Here is a 22,141-nt window from a genome sequence, read left to right as displayed (position 1 = left end):
TGTTGATGGAAGAATTAGATGATTGGGATCCCAACACGATGCATCTGTCAGCAGCATTGATTCATCATCACTGGATGCCAAGGTTTTCCCTGATGTGAAAAATGGAGGATTAATTAGTCAGTGGCTTTCACTCCTCCCCTTCTTCTGTTTTTTAATTCTCTCTGTATTCTAGCATTATGATCCTGCTACCTGTTTTATTCTCTAAAAGGGACAACCTGGTATAGGGGGCGGGAGTCAGAAGAATTGGAGATAGTGTAAAAAAAAATTATTCTTTCCTTTAGGCATTAATCTGACCTCCATTTTGTTTAGAGGTCTTCTTAACTGTGAGTATTCAGTTAGGACTTTCTTCCCCCTTTTATCCTATAAACCCTCACAGCCAAGCATACCTCTGTGACTTCTACTGGCCTTTCCCATACTGCACCTGGCTAGACTATGTTTTATTCTCTTTGTATACAAAGGATAGGACTTAGAGAGTTAGATACAGGGATTATGGTCCCTAAGCAATGCATGCTCAATTACAAATATTAAATTGAGCACAGAACAGTGAACTCTATCTACAAACAGTAATAGATCAGTGTTCAGAATCTGAATGTTCATTTGTCTCACATGGCCTGCACAAAGAGTACAGGCAAAACTTACCTTAAATATCTTAAATAGGATTTTGACTTGGCTTTTCTCCTCTTATGGCTAATAAATGTCATCATCATCATCACCATTGTCATTGTCATCTCTCACCATGCCTACTCTCCTCCCTCCCTAAAGCACACTCTTTCCCTTCTCCCTCCCTTGCTTGGAGCTAAGTTAACAAGAAATGGGTCACAGAACTCTGAGAGAGTTCAAGGCAAAAAGGGTGTCAGGACCTGGCAGGTGGAGAGAATTGAAGTCACACAGCAGGTGATATCAAGAGTGAGTGTGGAAAAAGCAGAGTCATGGGTCAAAGATGCATGAGTTGCTGAGTGGGGAGAAGGAGGAGTTCCAGAAGTGTCAGAAAAGAAACAATCCAATAAAGTAGGAGTAATGTTGTATTTAATAATACACTCTGGGCCAGGTGCGGTGGCTCACTCCTGTAATCCCAGCACTTTGGAAGGCCAAGGCAGATGGATCACTTGAGGTCAGGAGTTTGAGACCAGCCCAGCCAACATGGTGAAACCCCATCTCTACTAAAAATACAAAAATTATCTGGGTGTGGTGGTGGGTGCCTATAATCGCAGCTGTTCGAGAGGCTGAGGGAGGAAAATCGCTTGAACCTGGGAGGGAGAGGTTGCAGTAAGCCAAGATTGTGCCACTGCACTCCAGCCTGGGCAAGAGAGCAAGACTCTGTCTCGAAAAAAGAAAAATAATACACTCTGATTCATGTCAACAGTGTTCTCCTAACTCTAATTAGTAATGGGTGAAAAGAAACTGCACCCAAAGCGCTCATCTCTAAAATCATTTTAATGTAGATTAAATTTATATATGATTAAATCTTATTTATATTAGAGAGATATGTATAAAATTCAGACAAAATCCTCAAATTTTATTTCCACTTCTAATTCCAATTCATCTGCATTACTATGTTTTTTTTTTTAGCAAAAACAGAAAAATAACTCGTCAATACTTCTCTTGTTCTTCTATGACTTGGATGAGGATAGAGACTGCAGCAAAATGGTCACCATCCGAATCAACTTGAGGACAACAAAGAAGCTAGCATTACAAATTTTGGCAATTCAGATATGGAATAACAGGTTCCTGAAGTATGATTATTCATCGTCTTTCCAAGGAGGCTCCAGGTTCAGAGTAGTTGCATTTAAACTCTGATTCCAACAATTGCAAACAAGTCTTGGAACTTGGGGAAGTTAACCTGGCTCAGCTGTACTTTTCTCATTCTTAAGACAGCGATAATAACAGGACCTACCTCATATACGGATGTTGCGAAGAATTACATAATACATGTGAAGCACATACATGGCACACATTAAACTCTGGAAAATATGAACCATTACTGTAACACATACAGGTGATTAAATAAGGACTGGCTACCATGATGTTCTCAGATGCTCAAGCGAAAGATGTGGGGGGCATCTTTAACCCTACCTTTCCTCTCATCACCACAGCAAATCTGTGACAAAGTCCTGTCTTTCTTAATTTTAAAATAAATCCTAAATCCATACTCTTCTCTCCACCTCCACTGTCACTGCTGGTACCCAGGGCACCATCATCCCTTCCGGCCGATGGCATCAGCCTCTCACAGGTCCCAGCTTCCAATCTCCTTCCTCTCTAGTCCACTCTCCAAACTGCAGCCAGAGCTGACTCATAAAGCTACAAATACTATCAAGTGGGGGCACTTGTGAACTGTCCTCTATTTCTCTTTGTTTTTAGAATAAAACCAAACTCAGTCCCATGACCTTCAGGGTCTGGCTTAATTTGACTCCTGTCCCCGTTATTCACTTCATCTTATTCCACTTTCCTCCTTGCTTGCTTATGGTCAGCCACAATGACCACATTTTAGTTCCTTATCAACATCAACCCTTTCTCCAGGTATTCACTCTTCTCTCAGCCTGCACTGTTGTGTCTCCCATTCTCTCTTTTTTAAATTTATTGATTTACTTATTAAAATTTTTTAATTTTTAATTTATTTTAAATTTTTTTTAATTTTTAATTTTTAATTTTAAATATATAGTAGATAGATATATTTGTGGGGTACCTGAGATGTTTTGTCTCCCATCCTCTTAGTGGCTGGCTTATTACTATCCTGCAGACCTCTGTTCAAACTCTGCCTTCTAGAGAAGGCTCTGTCTTTCCTGCCCAAGGGGGCCTCCTTTATTAATTGGTAATCTCATCTCCTGGCTTATCTTCTCCATGGCTTTCATCACAACCTGTAATTATCATCTGTATTTTTTGTCGTCTACATCTATGAACAATGACATCAAACACAGTTGTGTGTGGTGTGTTCTCAACAAAGAGTTACCTGTTTCTATAGATGTTTTATACTAGATGTTGGGGAAATAAATTTTAGCGAGACAATTTTTATATTCTCTCCAGGATGTCAAGGAACTTGAGGTGTATTGGAAGCCCTGTAGAAGTGGAAGTGGCAACAACACCGTACAAAATGCTATCATGGAGCCAAGCACAAGCTGCTAACTTTGTCTGGTGTTGGGGGATTGGGGAAGGAAGGGTTCTAAGTGAAGTGTCATTGCGGGTAGGCTTCACTGAAGAATGAGAAGGGATTATCTCAAGAAGTAGGGAGGAAAGGACATGCTCAAGCACTTCTCTGCCCCTAAAAATATCAAAGACACATTGACTCAGCAGAGCATGCCACACACAGAAATCGTGAGGGGTCTCAAGGGAGTAAAGTGTGTCTGTTGAGAATAGGATAGGTGAGAACGGCACACTTGAGTGTGATGGCTCAGAGGCTGGATTCTGAAGTCAGACCACCTGATTGGAATTCCAGTTCTGTTACTTATTAGCTGTATGATTGCAAAAATTTACATGGCTCTGTGAGGCTCAATTTCCTTCTCTGCGAAATGGGATTTCTCATGGCACCTTCCTTAAAGGAATCCTGTAAGAATTAAATAAAATAAATATTTTGCAGAGTATCTGACACATACTGACTGCTGAAAAAATATATATTAAAAAACAAGAGTACCAGAAATCAAATCACTCAAACACTTAATACTTTAACATGTTAGTGTTCTAGGCTTTAGAATAGGGAATATAGAAATACATATTTTTGTGACCTAACAGTGGGAAAGGATTTCTTAAATAAAATTGCAGAAGTGCAAAAAAATGAGACAGAAAATGGACACATTGGATGGTATTAAAGATTTCTGTTCAATTGAGGTTATCATAAGTAGACATATGGCAGAATGAGAGAAGATATTTGTTATTTCTAAATCTGAGAAGGGATTTTTTTATCTATAAAATAAAAGGAAGTCCTTCAAATCAACAAAAACCCAGCAAATTTGATAGAAAAATGGACAAGGGATATAAACAAAAAAAAAAATCATAGGCAACAAAACCCCAAAGGCTAATGAGCATAATAATTGCTTAACTTAATTTTTATCAGGGAAAAACAAAGAAATAAACATTGAGATATCCATTTATTTTAATTAGACTGACAAACTAGAAGCTGGAAAATGCCCAGTGTTGGCAAGCATAGGGGATATAGAAAGTATAGACTGGGCTAGCCATCCTGGAGAGCAATCTGTCAGTAAATTAGAAATATACGTAGCAATTCCACTCCCCGGTATATATCCCAAATATATTCCCCAAAAGTGTCTTAGAAGATATATATGTCAGGATAAGTTCAGTTGTGTTGTGAGACAAAGAATCCCCAATCTCAATAGTTTGAAACAATACAAGTTAATTTCTTGTTCATACCATGTTCCATTACACATTGGCAGAGGCCTCTCTGCTCATCCAGTCTCTTTAAAACTATGCTGGCAGAGCAGGCCCTTTTTGAACATGACTCATCCCTGTACCAGGGGGGAAAAGCATGTACTTGTGGGGGTCCTCCATGGGCAACTAAATGCCCTAGCCCAGAAATGATATATGTTACTCTTTATACAATTCATTGGCCCAAACCAGGCACATGGTCCACCTGACAATAGGGCGTCAGAAATTACAATCCTACCATTTGCTGCCGTAGAGTGCTACTCTCTGACCAGCACAAGGGACATGTACAAGAATATCTACTAGAAGTATTGGGAGGTGGAAACATCAGCTTAGATGCATTCATATTAATACATTTGAATTTTTAAATCACAGTGTCGAATTAAATAAAAGAAATAAAATGAGATAAAATTTTTAATAAAGCAGATATTTTTACATAAATATTGTTTTATGTAAAATAGCATTTGTGAACTATTTATATAAAATGGTATTTATGTAAAATTACCTACACATTTTATACAATAGACATTTCCATGGCTCCGCCCTCTGGGCCCAAGTTTCTACCCTAAGGGCGATACCTTCTTTTCCTTGAAGGGTAACACACATTTGCAGCTGAGTAGTTTCATCAGCCAGTTTCTTGCTTGTAGAATTTGGGGAGGAAAACAATCTTCCTCCATTCATCCTTTATTCCTTTTGATTCAAGCTGGCAGTGTTTATATAACTGGTAATGTTGGTATAACATTCTCAAAAACCTGTGGGTCTCCTGTATATATCATAAAATTCACACAATTAGACAAGAAGGTCTCCCACAGATCTTTCCTGGGTCACCCCATCTCCATTCTTCACTTCTGCAGAGACAGTTGAGAGGAATCATGAGCCACTCACGTAATGTCTTCAGCAAAATGTTGTCCAGCCACACCCTGGGCCTTCTCTCCAGAGCACACCTTCCTTACAGTGAATATACTAATTTTTCTGTCCTTTGCAGTCTGATAGGTTGAGAATTTCCAATATCATCAAGCCCTAGTCCCTCTTTATTGAACAGTTTTCCTGTTAGTTTATCTCTTCTCACATTTTACTACAAGACGCAAGAAGAAACCTGGCTTCACCATCAATATTTTTCTTGGAAATATCCTCAGCTAAATATCAAAGGATGTTGCTTCTAAGTTCTGCTTTCCATACAAAACTGTAGAACACAATTCAGCTAGACTTTCTGCCACTACATAGTAAGGATCCCCTTTCCCGGAGTTTACAAAATCATATGTCTCATTTCCTTCTGAGTCTGCACTAGCATCAGCTTTAACATTCATCTTTCTATTAACATCCTCTTTATGACAATATATGTATTCTCTAGGATAATACAGGCTTTCTCTATCACGCTCCTCACTTCCTTATTAGTCCTCACCAGCAGCATCTTCAGCATCCATTTTTCTACCAACAGCCTGTTTACAACAATCTAGGCTTTATCTGTCATGCCCCTCAAAATTCTTCCAGATTCTGCCCGTTATCGAATTCCAAAGCCACTTCCACATTTTTATGTATTACAGCAGCATCACATTATCATTACCAAAATCTGTATTTGTTTCCTGTGCTTTTCACAAATTATCAGAAACTTGGCGGCTTAAAGCAATAGAAATTTATTATCTCACAGTCCTGGAGGCCAGAAGTCCAGAAGTGGTTCCACTGCATTGACATCAAGGTGTGGACAGGGCTGCATTCCTCTGGAGTGCCCAGGGGAAGGTCTGTTCCTGGCCTCTTCTAGCTTCTGGTGGCTGCTGGCATTCCTTGGTTTTTGGCTGCATCATTTAAATCTCTGCCTCCATGTTCACATTGCCTGGATTTCCTTTGGAGGGCCATTGTTGGGTCTATCACAAATATTTATATGTATGCTCATATACTCTTTTATAATGTTAACATAGGAAATTATACTACTCAATTTCTTAGTGTTGAACCACACTTATATTTTTAAAACTCTACATAATAATCACTTTATCCTTTTGATGTCTTTACAGTATTTCATTTTATGGAACTACCAGGCTTTATTTATGAAACTTTACTAATAAACATTACAGTTATTTTCAACCTTCCTGTATTATTTTATTATTGTAAAATTATTACATATGTACACATAATCTTTGTGTATTTATCCAACTCCTTCATTGGAATATATTCCCTGGAGTGGAATTGCTCAGCAAAATATACACATTAAAATTTTTTATTTACCTTACCAAATCACCCACCAGAAAGTTTCCAATTTAAAACCTCATTTCTCATCTCTCATCTAAGAGAGTTTCTCATTCCCTCTGCATCTTGCCAAGTTCAGAGTACTAACAATTTATTTTCATAAGAGGTAGGGCATATTACTTCAATGTTTTCTTTTGTATTGCTAATTAAACAGCTGTTTTATTTTTATCAGTAGTCCATTTATTCCTGCAATTATCAATCTTTTCTTTTTTTGCAAGAACTTCTATAGATGAAGATAGTAGCCTTTTATATTAAGATCATAACCTTTTTGTTTAGGTTTAAACTATATTTTAGTATTTTTTCATTTTTCACTCACCTCAACTCTGTTAATATTGCCTTTAGTTATATAAAGGTTTAAACTTTTTAGGAACTAGATTATGTAATGTTGTTTTAAGAAAATCCTTCTTTACTCCAGGAATATCGGCCATTACTGTTAAATGTGACCTTACTCTCAATCACAGGATGGTGAGGTTTTAAGAGCATTTGAGTTTCACTGAGTTATTTTCTGGGTCAATTCTGGGCTGTCCCGATACTTTTATTTAATACCACCTAAATCTGCCTCTTGAATGCCAAGGTTTGGCAAACCATCTCAGTTGGCAAACCAGCATAAAAATATTCTGCAGAGCCATCTTGATCAACCTCTTAAGTCAGATGAGTGTTTACCTTACCTATTGTTCATGTTTATTCCGGGTTTTTATAAAGTTGGGGCACTTTTTTTTCCCTTCTGTTTTCTTCCACTGAAAGCTGAAATCACTGTGCTCTAGAAGCAAATAACTAAAGTGAGAGAGGGAGCAGACACCTGAGGGACGTCACACAAGTCTAGTCTCAAAGTTATTTAGGGGTTGATGAGTATGAGAATCACAGCGTGGTGTGTCACAGCTGACATGTGGTGTCTGAACTACTTTTGTCAGTTTGTGTACTATTTTAATCCCAGGAATAAACAAAGAAAAAAAAACTTGCCTGATATTAAAACTTTGTTGGATATAAAGTCAACTTAGAGCCTGAATTCAGACACCAGTTCTAGACAATAAGAGGGTACTTTTTTTCCCCTCTCCTTAAGAAAAGAATTCTTTCAGGGTCAGCAAAAGTCCAGATTAAGTAAATGTTAAAAGATGTGCCTTCATAATAGTTTATTTTTCTGTCTGAATTCTTAATCAGGTCCATATTTAGATTGTTTGCATTCATCTTAATCACTTATCAGAACTGTTTCTTTCCCATATTAACTAATATCAAGGGATGGATGAGAGCTATCAATTAAATTTTGCTCATGCCTGCCTCTCTTGAGGACTAGTATGCTTTCCTTTAGAGCTGTAATCAATGCAGATCCCTTCAGGGTATCTACCCTTGCAACAGCTGTCATCCTAGCTTACCTCAATGAGGTCATCACAGGCACACCTAGTTTTTAAAATTTTTCCTCTATAATTAATTTCCTTGAGTCACTGAATACCTTTATCTACCTTCTGCCATAAACGTCTCATTTCCTCTAATATCCTTATTTGCAGTAAGTCAACCAGAATTGAGCACAACGTGGCTTTTCCTTTCAATGGTGCTGAAATAATTTCTTCTGACTCATGCTCTGCACACTGAGCAGTGACGGTACAGTCTGTGATTGTTTGTTTAAGCACTTGTATGTTAGATTATTTAACTGCTTGTTTAATTGTACCTCACTGAGTGTTCTGCTCTCTGTTAAGCCTTGTTATCATTTGAGGCTATTCACCAAATACTTCTCTCTTATTCTAAATGGTTCGAGGAAAATATTTACCTTATTTCCTCAATTTTAAGATGCACTACCCCCACCCCCAACACACATATTTTTACATTTCTGCAACCAGAATATGTTCTAGAGTGAACGTGCACATTTAATGTAGTGTTTCCCTTCAAAAAGAGTGTCTTAGAATGGCTTAGAAGCCTAGAGCTGTGGTAAGTCAAAGATACATAAAACTGTGTCATGTGTTCCAGCCACTAACGCATGATCTTAACTCTTTTTTTGACTTTATTCCTCAGGTGCTTTGGGGGAAAAAAGTACATTTGCATTTCATGAGTTTAGGCCTGAGCTTTTGTAGTTTAGTATCATTGACTCTCTTTCCTCTTTGCTATTTCCTCCCATTGGATCATTATGGTATTATTATTAAAAAGTAAACTATTCCTGGAGACCCTCTCTGCTTTTGAGAACATCTCCCATCTCCCTTCCACTTAGACACACACACTACCTTTTTTATGCCTGGCCATTTGGCTTTAGTCTTAACTTCTTTGCCCTTGAGTCTATGGAGGAGTCTTACATGTTGCCCATTATATCAAAGCTTTGTGGAAGTCAAGGGTGGATTATGTATAAACACAACTTTCTTTGTCTTGGCACTTCCTCATACATTTTCATAAAATGTTAACTGCTGAATTCCATTAGCTCCAAAAAGAGAGTGAGTAGAATGCCAGGTTTGAATGTTAAAGTTCTACGTTAAACTTTCAAAAATCTAAAGCCATCTTCATTATCTACAATCCTTAAAAAATTATCTAATCAAAATGTTTACTGGATGCAAACATTTTCAGTCAGCACATGGAAGTCTGAGAGATAGGTAGATGAAAAATAGGTATATGTTTGTATCTATAAAAGTATGTATTTTTGCTTAAAATCTAAATAATTATTAGTGTATTCATTTCTACATATACATAAATTGATATGTAATTGTGGATTACATAAAATTGATCCATGTGATTGCGTACATGTATAGAAACATGTAAACTTAGCCATACCTTTATAAACCATACATAATTCATTTAATGACGTGCAATAGAAACTAGGTTAAAATTTGAGCTCTGCCATTGTCTTACTTTGTGAAACTAAGTCACTTAAATGTTCTGACCCTCAGTTTTATCTTTGTAAAATAAGTATGAAACAATAATGCTGCCATACATACCACAGAGGCCTATGCGGAGGATCATTCACAAAACTTTTTTAACTATAAAATACTTTATAAATATTAATAATGTTTAATGAGATATGTATAAATACCTCAACTTACTCATAAAAAAATCCATATTCTTAAAATAGTATATTTTTCAACAATTTAGTATTTCTTTTTTATTTACAGCTGATATGTAACACAAAATAATTGAAACTTTCTTTTTAAAATAAATTTGTTTAAAATATATTAAATATATATTAATCTATAATGTATAAATAATATATACATAAAATTTATCATGTATACTTATTGTATTATATATAGTTGTACATGGTTTTAGATACCATAAATATATAGTATAAATTTATAACAGATGTCAACTTATTTTCAGTGGTCTTATCTTCAGTAGTCTAGTTCAGAAAACCTATAAGAAAAGGAAAAACCTACTTTTAAAAGTTATGTTTATTTTCTAGCTGCTTAGGTTTAGCATACAAACCTGTATAAATGTGATTTGTTAAAATAATGGCATAAGTTACATGTAAATTTAAGAAATGAAATCAGTCCTATGCAGATATCTATGGCCAAAGTTATACTGCATGATCAAATACTTGCAAAGACCTATCATAGCCTTGCAAAATTAATCTTAAGTTAAATATAGTCTGTGAGGCACTGCTGCACTGGAGTTTCTGGATGTCAAGGTCACCCTAGAAATGTCCCAGGAGAAGGCTGTGGGTATCAATGACTCAGACATTTAGAATCACCCCTTTTAACACTGTGCTTGCTGAGACTTGCAGGTATATTCTCTGTATTATAGCTTGTAAATATAGAGAAGCTTTCTCATAGCAGCCATGCCTATGAGCATCTACAATGACTTTACCTCAAAATCAACCACGTAGAGTCAACTTGGATGAAATCTTTATTGTGAAGGCTCCATTCTCATGTGAAAAATACCTTTTTTGGCGGGGGCGGATAGGGTAAAGAGCCTTAAAGTCTTTGTCAACTGCTCTCAGGTAGAATGACTAGACAGGGAAGAGCAACATCCAGTGAAGTACAATTAGGTTTACAGGCCCCCAAAAAGTATTACAAAGTAAACTGCTGGATCTTCTTTCACAGTTGCACATGTGTCTGTTCCCACCTCTTCTTAAACTTACTGCTTTCCAGTCAAGCAGCGGAGTGTAATTCCCCTGTACTTGAATCTAGAGCAGCCTTGATAATTGGTTCTTTCTGGTGGTGTGCAGGAAATGCTACCCCCAAAATATGGCACCATGGCATACTAAGTAGTTTAGATTTAAGGAAATTGACAAAATCTGCAGAAGCAGGAAGATCTCTCTGACCTGCTCCTGTCCCCTCTCTTTTGAAGCAGGTCATAGAAACTGAAATTCCCCTCACTCTTCCTTCCATAAAGCAGGACATAAAACATAGGAAGGTCATTCTCTGACCCTTTCTCCCCTGAAGACCTTCCTGTGGCAGGTGTCCTGACCTACACCTGGAGAAAAGAAATGTCACACAGAGAGGTCAAGAAGAGTCTGAATGAAAAAGGCTTTGCTAAAGTCTCACCCCACCTTGCCCAGTTCATTGCCATTAGATCACATCCTTTTGTCTTCTAATCATATTTCTATATGACTGTCCACAGTTTTCCCTGGGTCTTTGGGTCTTCCTCTCTGGAGGCGCCTATGTAACATAAAACTTATATTAAATATATCTGTATGCTTTTCTCTTATTTGTCTTTTGTTATAGGGGTGTCAGCCATGACCCTTGCAATGGGTGAGAAAAGGAATTTTTCCTCCCCTGCAGTTCATAGCCAATAGAATGTGTAAGAAGTGATACAGTGTGACAGGTCATAAAAGGTGACATGGCTTTGGCCTTGTTCACCAGGACACTAGCCTTTTGAGCCCTGAGCTGCCATTTAAGAAGTCCAAGCCTGGGCGAGGTGGCTCACGCCTGTAATCCCAGCACTTTGGGAGGCCGAGGTGAGCGGATCACGAGGTCAGGAGATCGAGACCATCCTGGCTAACATGGTGAAACCCTGTCTCTACTAAAAATACAAAAAATTAGCCGGGCATGGTGGAACGCACCTGTAGTCCCAGATACTAGGGAGGGTGAGGCAGGAGAATCACTTGAACCTGGGAGGCAGAGGTTGCAGTGAGCCAAGATCATGCCACTGCACTCCAGCATGGGCGACAGAGCAAGACTTCATCTCAAAAAAAAAAAAAAAACAACGAAGACAAAAAGAAGTCCAAATATTCTGAGGCCGCCAAGCTGTGAGAAAGCCTCACCCACAAAGAGGAGCCACACACTCATGGACCTGGCAACAGCCCCAGCTATAGTTCCAGCTGACAACCAACATCACCATCACACATAACTAAAAATGCCTCTAGGTGATTCCAGCCAATAGCCTTTGCATCTTCCCAGCTCAGGCTGCAGATATCATGGAGCAGAGAGGCAAGCCAAGCCCACTGTGTCCTGTCTGAGTTCCCAATCCAAAGAAATTATAAGCATAATGAAATGATTATTTCATGTCGCTAAGTTTTGGGATAGTTTATTTCATTGCAATAGTAATTGAAATACCTCCTAAGTAAAAAAATAAAATAAAAATCTTTCTCTCACTATCCTCTCACAACACACTTCTGACACCAGATGTGTGGGGATTTCTCCCCACCAGCAAGCAATTGATCACTTCTGCAGTGGACACCAGCTGGCTGTCCTCCAATTCAATTCTGACACTATCTACTTGGAGATAGCATCAGATCTTGTGGGTTGAGGGCTCAGTCCCCAAAACTGCCCCCTGCCCCGACACACTTTGAATGCCAATTACAAGCCCCAGGATATTTTATTTTACCTATGTGTTTGTGACCAACTGGTTATAAAACTATAAAACAGGGTTCTTTGGGCTTGATTAATTTGCTAGCATGGCTCACAGAACTCAGGGAAACACATTTGCTGATTTATTACAAAGATTATTACAAAAAATACAGACGGAGAGATGCATAGGGTGAGGTAAGGGGAAGCGGCCTGGAGCTTCCATGCCCTCTCCTGGCCCAACACCCTCCAGGAAACTCCACATGAGCTATCTGGAAGCTCATCCAAACTCTGTTTTTTTAGGTTTTTATAGAGGCTTTGTTACATAAGTATGATTGATTACGTCAATGGCCATTGGTGATCCTCTTTAACCTTCAACCTCTCTTCTCTTCCCAGAGTTGCCAGTGTGGGCTGAAAGTTCCAACCCTCTAATCTGCCTTGGTCTTTCCAGTGACAGTCCTCATCATGAAGCTGCCTAGGGGCTCCCAGCCATCATTAGCATACAAAAAGACATCAGCTAAGAGATTCTAAAGATTTTAGGGGTTCTATGTCAGGAAATGGGAGGAAGACCAAATATATATTTCACAATACATATCACACCTTCCTTTGACTCTAGTTTGGGCTCCTGACTTGCTTTGGTCAACGGAATGAGGAAAAAGTGGCAGTGTGCCAGTTCTGAACCTAGGGCTCAGGAAGACTTGCCTGTTTCTGTTTATGTGTCATGCTCTAGATGTCACAATGAGAACATGCTTAGACTAGCCTGCTAAAGAATGAGGGACATGAACCATGCTTAAGTCATCCCAGTCATCCCAGTTGAGGACAGCCTAGATCAACCAACAACCAGCCAAAATTCAGACATGGAGCAGAGCCACCTAGCTAATGACTCCAGACAGAGAATAAATGAATGTGTGTTGTCCAATGCTGCTAAGATTTTTGTGGATTTTTAATTAATTAATTACTTTTTAAAAATGCAGGTTCTTGCTCTGTTGCCAGGCTGGAATGCAGTGGCACAATCATAGCTCACCGCAGACTCTACCTCCTGGGCTCAAGCGACCCTCTGGTCTTGCCCTCCCAAAGTTCTGGGATTACAGGCGTCAGCCACGGTGCCTGGCCTTGTGGATGTTTTTAAAGCAGCATTACTACAGCAGATGATAATCAATACACCATTTTAAAAATCCAGAGAAAACATTAATAACACACCCTCCTTTGGTCTCATAGTCCCCTTCAGCTACTGCCTTGTATGTCTACTTTTCTTTACAACGAAACTTCTCAGGTTGATTACCTACTGACAGTTTCTAGTCCCTCACCTCCCATTATTTCTTCAGCCCTAATCACTCTGACTCCTGCTCCCATCACTACTCTGGAATTGCTCTCGTCAAGTCAGCAATGACTCTCATGGTGGCAAATCTGATGATCAAGTTGCTTTGTGATCTCACTGGGCTCTGTAGAAGCGTTCAACATATTTGATAACTCTGTTTGTCCCTGTTTTTCTTTTGGCTTCTGAAATACCTCCAGGTTTTCCTCCTATTTCATTGGTTATTCTTTTTTTTTTTTTTTTTAGATGGAGTTCTGCTCGTGTTGCCTAGGCTGTAGTGCAATGGCGTGATCTTGGCTTACCACAACCTCTGCCTCCCAGGTTCAAGCAATTCTCCTGCCTCAGCCTCCTGAGTAGCTAGGACTACAGGCATGCACCACCACGCCCAGCTAATTTTGTATTTTTAGTAGAGACGGGGTTTCTCCATGTTGGTCAAGCTGGTCTTGAACCCCCAACCTCAGGTGATCCACCCACCTTGGCCTCCCAAAGTGCTGGGATTACAGGCATGAGCCACTGTGCCCGGCCGGTTATTCTTTTTTTAAAAAAAAAAATCATTTTTTTTGCATTATAATGAACCTTTGCTCGTTAATTTTTTTTTCAAATACTTATTAGGCACCTATTGTGTGTCAAGCATTTTTCTGAATGTTCTGGTCACAACAGAAAAACAAAACAAAATCTTTGCCCTCATGGGGCTTACATTCTAGTGACAGGAGACCGAAATACACAAATAAACAAGTAAGTGTATATCACATGGTGATACATTCTATAGAGAAAAATCAAGCAGATACAGGGGGATAGATAGTGACGGGGTTACTATTCTAAATAAGGTGGTCAGTAAAGTCCTCATTGAAAGGGTGACATTTGCACGGACCCCAGAAGAACATGAGGAGTGAGCCATATGTCTTCTGAGGGTGGAGTATCCCAGACAGAAGGAATAGCAACTGCAAAGGCCCTGAGGCAGCAGTGAGAGTAGCAGGTCCCCCTGCCTCTTTTAAATATTTTATTATACTCATTTTCAAATCAATTGCTTGGCTTTTCAAATTGAAAGCTTCATTAAGAAAAAACAAAACAAAACAAGAAAACAAAAAAACAACAAGGAAGCAATCCCTCACAAACGAATGTCTCAATTTAACACAGTTTAGGGTATGAGGAAAGGAAGGCCTTTTATATCTCATCTTGGATCATTTGCTCCAGTGTTCTGGAGCAGACTCTCTGATCTCTACACAAATGCTTACTGCTTATCTTTAAAAAATCTTTTTAAATGGTGACTCAGCTGGGTGCTTTCCAGTCCCTCTTCTCTTTCTGCACTCATGCCTTGGGGGAGCTCATCTATTTCCATAGTTTAAAATACCATCTAGAAGCTGACAATGCTCAAGTTGACAAGACTAGTCAAGACCTTACTGCTGAGCTTACTCAGATTCCAATAACCAACTAGATCACATCTAATGATCTAGATGTGATCTTGACACCTCCAATCAGGCATCTCAAAATTACCTACTTCCAAAGAGAACTCTTTATTACATCAATACTCCACAAAACTCAACCCTATCGCCCCAGTATTTTCCATCTTTAGAAATGGCCATCTACTCAGTTGCTCAAGCCAGAACTCCGGTATCATCCTTGATTTCTCTCTTTTCACTATACCCCAAGTTCAAATTATTAATCACTTAGACTGTACCTCCAAATCCAGGCACCTCTTTCTATCTCCACTTCACCCATCCTGTGCCAAGGCACCAGCACTGAGTACCATATCCATGATATTCATGGGGAGAAGCCACTGCAAGTGTAAGATAAGAAAAATGAAACTAGACCATATCATCACACAACCCTATTTAACTAAATTTAAGATAAAGCAAACTTCCCAAAAGGCCAAACATATATATATATATATATATATATACATATATATATATACACATATATATATACACATATATATATACATATATATACATATATATATATGAATATAATACCCAATGTTGACTTTTTCAATTAGTTTTATATTTTGCTTATGAACAGTATTTTATCTATGATATTGGATAGATCCCTGTGTATAGTGAGTTTTAAAGTAAAAATGAGCAAAATTTAGGTTGAGAAAATATTCAGAGGAGTGGAAACATCTCAGTGCTTTTTGTAAAGTCACTTTCCTTTCTCTGATTTTATGATTTTTATATGTTCTAAGATGAGGATGACAACTCTGGCCCTTTCTTACTCTAGACTAGTTTATTAAATTATTAGATTCCTGGCTTTTACAATGTGAATAGAGTCTTTTGTGAACACGAATAACTATTATTTTAATAATAACTCACCATGCTAAAAATTGGCATTTAAATTTATAAATAAGATCAGAGCTGCCGACCTCTTTCAGTGAAGAAAAGAACAAAAAGAGTTAAGTTAGCAACTCATTCTGATAGTCCACCTAAATCAATTAGGATGTCAAATCCATGCATAAAATAATGTTTAATAAAAATCCTTTAAAGGGAAAATTGTTTCATTTTAAATTGAATGAATACAAAAGATGACATGAGTTTCCCGGATTACCACTATGAGGCTCTAAGACACCAGACTCAGGCATTGCTAATAGTTCAACAGTAATTGGAATATTAATAGGACATGTCATTCTGATTATATAGAATATGCATCAGAGTATTTTACCAAACCCTTCTGGATTGATTGGAGATTGCCAGAGAATAATCTGATTGTTGCTTTTCTCAGTTTAAAAGCCCCATTTCAGTATGCTTCTCACAGACTCTATTTGAGGACATATTCAAAATAAAATCGATGCATTTATAACTTAATTAGCTGGTCTATATTGATTCGTGTTCCAGATATCCAGTTTGCATAGCATTATTGTTTTCACTAACTACTTGTAAATATATCCTAGGTGGCATATTGGGTTAATGCACTAGTTTTTTCCCCCGGAGGGAACTGAACCAGCAGCTGCCATAAGTCATCAGTAAAGTTCTATGTTTCTCAGTTTTCTCCTAGTCAATACATGTTAATAAGATGTCAAACTCATTTATCACTTAATCTCAGTCAAGTCCTGGGCTCTGTATATAACATTAGATCAGAAATGGTTCTTTTACAATGAACGTACTGTTCAAAAGTGAAGGGAATCTTGGCATTTAAACAGTTGGCTCTCTCTGCTCCATGGTTTATATAAAAGAGGGGTCAGGATGTCACTGGAACAATGACGCAAGAGCATAACCTGCCAGGGTTTGGATCTAGTCACCTGTTCTCATCCTGCCCAGTTTCAGAAGCGGAAGATGACTTTTCAACTTTGCCTGCCACACGTTTACCCAGAAGTTGTCATATAAAAAGAAAAAAGAAATCAGGCCATATGTTACTTCAATATTCTCCTGACTTAAAAAAGCAGTGGAGTCCATGCTATATGCCCAGGACTGGTCACTCTTCTCTAATTACATCAAGTGAAGTTTTGAACTTTGCTCTCATAACACGCAAATATTCCCCAAGCAGTGGAGGAATGGCAAAACTCAACTCTTGAGGACTGAAGCAAACAGAGGCTTAAAGATGTAAATGGACTTCAGACTTGAAGCTCTGGCTCTCTGGGCTTGTTTAGGATGTCATTGATTTACTTACTCCATAAAGGTGGAGAGAGAGAGAGGATGAGGAGATAGGTTTAATTAATCTTAAATATCTCTGCAATTTAAGAACTGTAGGCCTGGAACAGTTCCTGTACTAACATGATTAGCAAATATTGACTTTTGAATACAATAATAATGTGTCATCTAAAACCCTTGATAAGTAACTTAAGTACTTCCTTAGCTTGCATCTTATTAAATTAGATGAGGTATGGTGGAGGCACATTACACAAAGACACTGAAATGAAAAAACAGACCTAAGTGGGCTTTAACATTGATTCTAAGGGAGCCAAAAGTCACAAAGAAAACATGTATGCTTCGGTTCTGCAACCTATGAATAGAAGCTGTTTATTTTCTCTAAATGGATTTTTTTAAAGTACGCAATAATTTTCATGGTGCAACTGTAGTAAAGTCACAATTTGTGACTTTGTGACAGCTGTAATCAATCATCAGATTACGTATGATGACCATATAATTTTAGTTTTATGGAAGGTTAACTTACATAGATTGTGAGCTTTTGATGTTAAAATATAGAAGAAAGATCCATGTTACAGCAGGGAGCCTGTAAATATGGAAAGGATGATCTACCCAACTCCCTTCGTAAGGTTTGACTTAAAAATGTGTACAAGTCAGCTAAGAAAAGAGTTAAAAGATGTGATACTAGTCAGCTGCAACCTGACAAATCTTACTGTATTGATTAGTTTTCAAAGGCTGTACGGCATGTGTACTCTATTTACAATAGAATTGGAATGAGGGGAGCAAAGCCTCCAAATGTCATCAAAGCAAATGGTCTGTGAATGTTGCTCCAAAGCTAGTCATTAGTTGCCAGGGTATTTGGCTGCAAAGCTTGTAAAGACATTTCTCTGGAGGGGAAGGTATGACAAAATGCACTTCTTGGCAAAAAGACTTCGGCTCAAATAGCAGCACACATTAATTCTTGCTTGATACATAAAATTAATTAGAGGATTAACATCCTTCATGAAATTTTGCCTGCTTTTTATCCTTTTCTTTAAAAAAAAACAAACAAAAACAGGAATAGACCCCAGGCCTTTTTGGTTCTCTAATGAAATTGCAAATTGACTTGTGTTCAAATGGTGCTTGAGTAAAATGAACAATTAAAAATGTATTGCTAACAATGAGATGTATCAGCTGATCTCTTTAAGGATTAATTAGTTCCAGGAATGATCTTTCTTATACAACAGACCAAGGGGGATAGAGCCGTCAAGGGCAGAAAAGAAGGTATCAAAGAATAGGTTTTTAATGCATGCAAGTGCACACATAAGTGTGTGCATCCATATACACACATGTAGTAAAAGAACACAGAAATACATGCAAGCATCTTTACAGGTTTAGACTGTAAAGATGAGCTGCAGCATCCTTAGAGATATTTATTCCACTTCAGCTAGGATGATTCGACTGTTGCTGATTAGTGATCCATTAGTTAGCTTGAAGGCAGCCAACAGATTTTACTGATCGTAATTTATCATTAAAGCAGAGAAATGCTTTAGGTATTTAAATAATGTATGCAGATAAATTCACTTTTTTTTTAATTACCCACCTGTACCAACCTTGTAAGAATCTTTGCCCCCTATCAAAAGTTTGCTCTCTTGAGGAAATTTTCAAAGTTAACCAAAAAAAGAAAAGCTCTTTCCCTTTGTATTTGTCAATTCTGCATTTCAATCCACCCCTTCACAAAATATCTGATATGTTTCTGGTTACACTTTCAGTGCTTAAAATTCCTGAAATTATCTCCACATTTGCCATTGAGGATTGAGGACTTATTTTGCAAAATATGATACCTCTGTCATTTCTTTAGCAAAGATTTCAGATACAGTAGGGATAAATTGGAGTCCCCAGAGCCCACAGCAAAACTCCAGGGGAAATGGACATTGTTTTCTTCTTCAAGACCAGTTTCAATAGATGATATTCTAGAAAATGTCATTTTTCTTAGGCTGCCCTAAAGTCAGATCTCCTCACTGCCGGTATTGTGCCGTGTCAGCCTAAAAGGGCATTTAGCATTGAGGCATTTGGTAAAGACTGCTTTATTGTACTTCATCCTCTCTACAGGGCATTCTGAAGAGATGAATAAGAAGTGCGAACAGGAAGAACAAGTTTCCAGTCCTGTCAAATTAATTAGACTAGCGTAGAATGAGGTGAGGTTTGCCATTAGGTAGGTTGAAAACATGTAAAGAAAATCATCTATGCAATCTGAAAGGATTTTTTTTTTTTTTTTTTTTTTTTTTTTTTTGAGATAGAGTCTCACTCTGTCACCAAGGCTGGAGTGCAATGGCATGATCTTGGCTCACTGCAACCTCTGCCTCCCAGGTCCAAGCGATTCTCCCACCTCAGCCTCCCGAGTAGCTGGGATTACAGGCACCCACCATCACACCCGGCAAATTTTTGTGTTTTTAGTAGAGACGGGGTTTTGCCATGTTGGCCAGGCTGGTGTTGAACTCCTGACCTCAGGTGATCGGCCCACCTCGGCCTCCCAAAGTGCTGGGATTACAAGCGTGAGCCACCGCACCTGGCCATCTGAACGGATTTTAAGAGGGCAAGGAGCCCTCTTATATTTTTGTGTGTTTGTGCAAGAGACATTATACACGTGGATAACTGTGTGTATATAAATGTATAGCATCTTTGAATGGAGAATGGTCTGTGTGTTTACATGACACACAACATTTGCAAAAAAAAACAAACATGGCAGGCAAGTTGGAAAAGGAGAGCCACAATTAAAATAACACCTATTTAATTTTTTAGAAACGTAAAATATATGACCTTTTACTTATAGGAGCAAACCCTAGTTTGGACTAAGAACTGAATCATGTGAGCTTATGGAGAGATTCATCAGAGCAGAGGGAGCAATGCAATTTGGTGGTTGTTTTACCAGGTTCCAGTTGGGTGCTTTGAGCCTCAGATCTCCTGTAGGCAAAGATACAGGAGAGGGAGAGTTACATGTATGGTTAGGTGCTATTATCAATGCAGGGCCTAGTGGGTCATTTAAGCTCATTTTAAATGACCTTTTGAGAAACATTTCCATAGACTTCACTCTATTCTGGAAAATTGATCTTGGTAATTGAAGTAATCAATTTGTGTATCTGTAGAGCACCCACTGCTTTGGACCGCCCCCACAAAGCAAGCTGGCCAAGATTCCATCATGCAAATTGATGTTTTGATATTGAGTTCCAAAGTGGCAGGCTGCAGCTACCCTGTTCCTCTTAGTCCAGAGAAATAGTTCACCTCCCCAAGCATGGGATGGATGTCCATTGCACTAGTTTAAACCTTACTAAACCAAATCATTTCCCGAATCACATTAAGGTTGGTAAGTGATTTTATTTATGCAAACGACATGGGGTCATGAAACTATGTTTTCATATATCCAACTTTGTTGTTGGTGGGGTTTTTTTTCGCTGTTATTATTATTATTATTATTATTATTTTTGAGGCACAGTCTCAATCTGTCACCCAGGCTGGAGTGTATCGTCCAGGCTAGAGTGCAATGGTGCAATCTTGGCTCACTGTAGCCTCGCCTCCCAGGTTTCAAGCAATTCTTGTGCCTCAGCCTCTTGAGTAGCTGGGACTACAAGTGTGTGCCACCACACCTGGCTAATTTTTTTGTATTTTTTAATAGAGACAGGGTTTCACCATATTGGCCAGGCTGATCTTGAACTCCTGACCTCAAATGATCCACCCACCTTGGCCTCCCAAAGTGCTGGGATTACATGCGTGAGCCACTGCACCTGGCCCAACTTTGTTTTTTAACCTTTGTGGTCTTCATGTATCTCACCAGTTTCAAATCCACTTTCTCTGGCCTTTTATAGTTCCCTTTCTCCTCTACCTAGCATCCATCAACATTGATGGACCACATTCCAGGCCCTCTTTTTAATAAAGAAAAGAGACTGTACAATTGTCAGTGATCCTTTCTTCTCTGCTTCTTTATATCCTATCCTGCAGCATCTTGGGTAGAAGTCCAAAGCTAATTCCAAGTGAGGGATGCTTCCCTACCATCAGGTTATTTTTGGAATTGATGCTCTCATTTCATTTTGTTCTGTTTTTTCATTAACAGGTACAGGAAGTCAGAACTGCCTCATGTCTGAGTCAGAATGCTGGGCTTGATTTCTCATGTAACTGATGAAAATGTCTTACACAAAATGATGACCGTAAGAAACATCAGAATACTTGCTTTGCCAGATGACACCAAGATAACTAGAAGGTATTTCTACTTTCTTTTTGGATGTCAAAAAGTCTGTTTCAACTTCTCATTTTTTCAGGGAAAGCCAACTGCTCTTCAGTTATAGAAGCAGGACATGTCATCTTCCAAACAAAAGAAATTCATGTTCATGATGAGTAACATTTCCAATTAAAATTCATCATGAACAGCAGGCTTTATATCTTTTTTTGAACAATGTGAATCATTTTTGATGCTGGGAAATGTGCTTCATTTACCTCCAATTTGTCATAGAATGTCTACTTCCACTAGAATTTGTTGTATATTAGTAAATAAAACATCATCTGACATTTTTGTCACTTCTTATGTTGGGGTGCTGATGAAAATAATGAGAATGCTCAGAGATTATGGGAAATTGTTTATCAAGGAATGTAGGTGATGCTGCAAAGTATAAGTAACGCCATACAGCTGAATGATTGATCCCTGCTGCATATTTTAAAGCTCCCTTCATTGCTTATCGAAACCTTTTAGGTAATGCACTCCTCTCAGATACCATTTTATGTTTGAAAAGCTTTATAATTCATAATGAAAAGTTGCTTAGTTACCTCAAGTGAATCCACAGGTTCAATTATTCTCCATGCAAATGGTTGGACTCAATTTTGACCAATGTTTATGGTGTTTGGCAATTTTTCAGTGGCTACTTTGCTCTGATATGATTAATTTATTGCATAATACTCTGCTTTGC

The sequence above is a fragment of the Pan troglodytes genome, chromosome 12, assembly GCF_028858775.2.
Source record: "Pan troglodytes isolate AG18354 chromosome 12, NHGRI_mPanTro3-v2.0_pri, whole genome shotgun sequence".
NCBI classification, from domain to species: Eukaryota; Metazoa; Chordata; class Mammalia; order Primates; family Hominidae; genus Pan; species Pan troglodytes.
The sequence above is the reverse complement of the archived record's forward strand: the minus strand, read 5'-3'. Positions refer to the sequence as shown.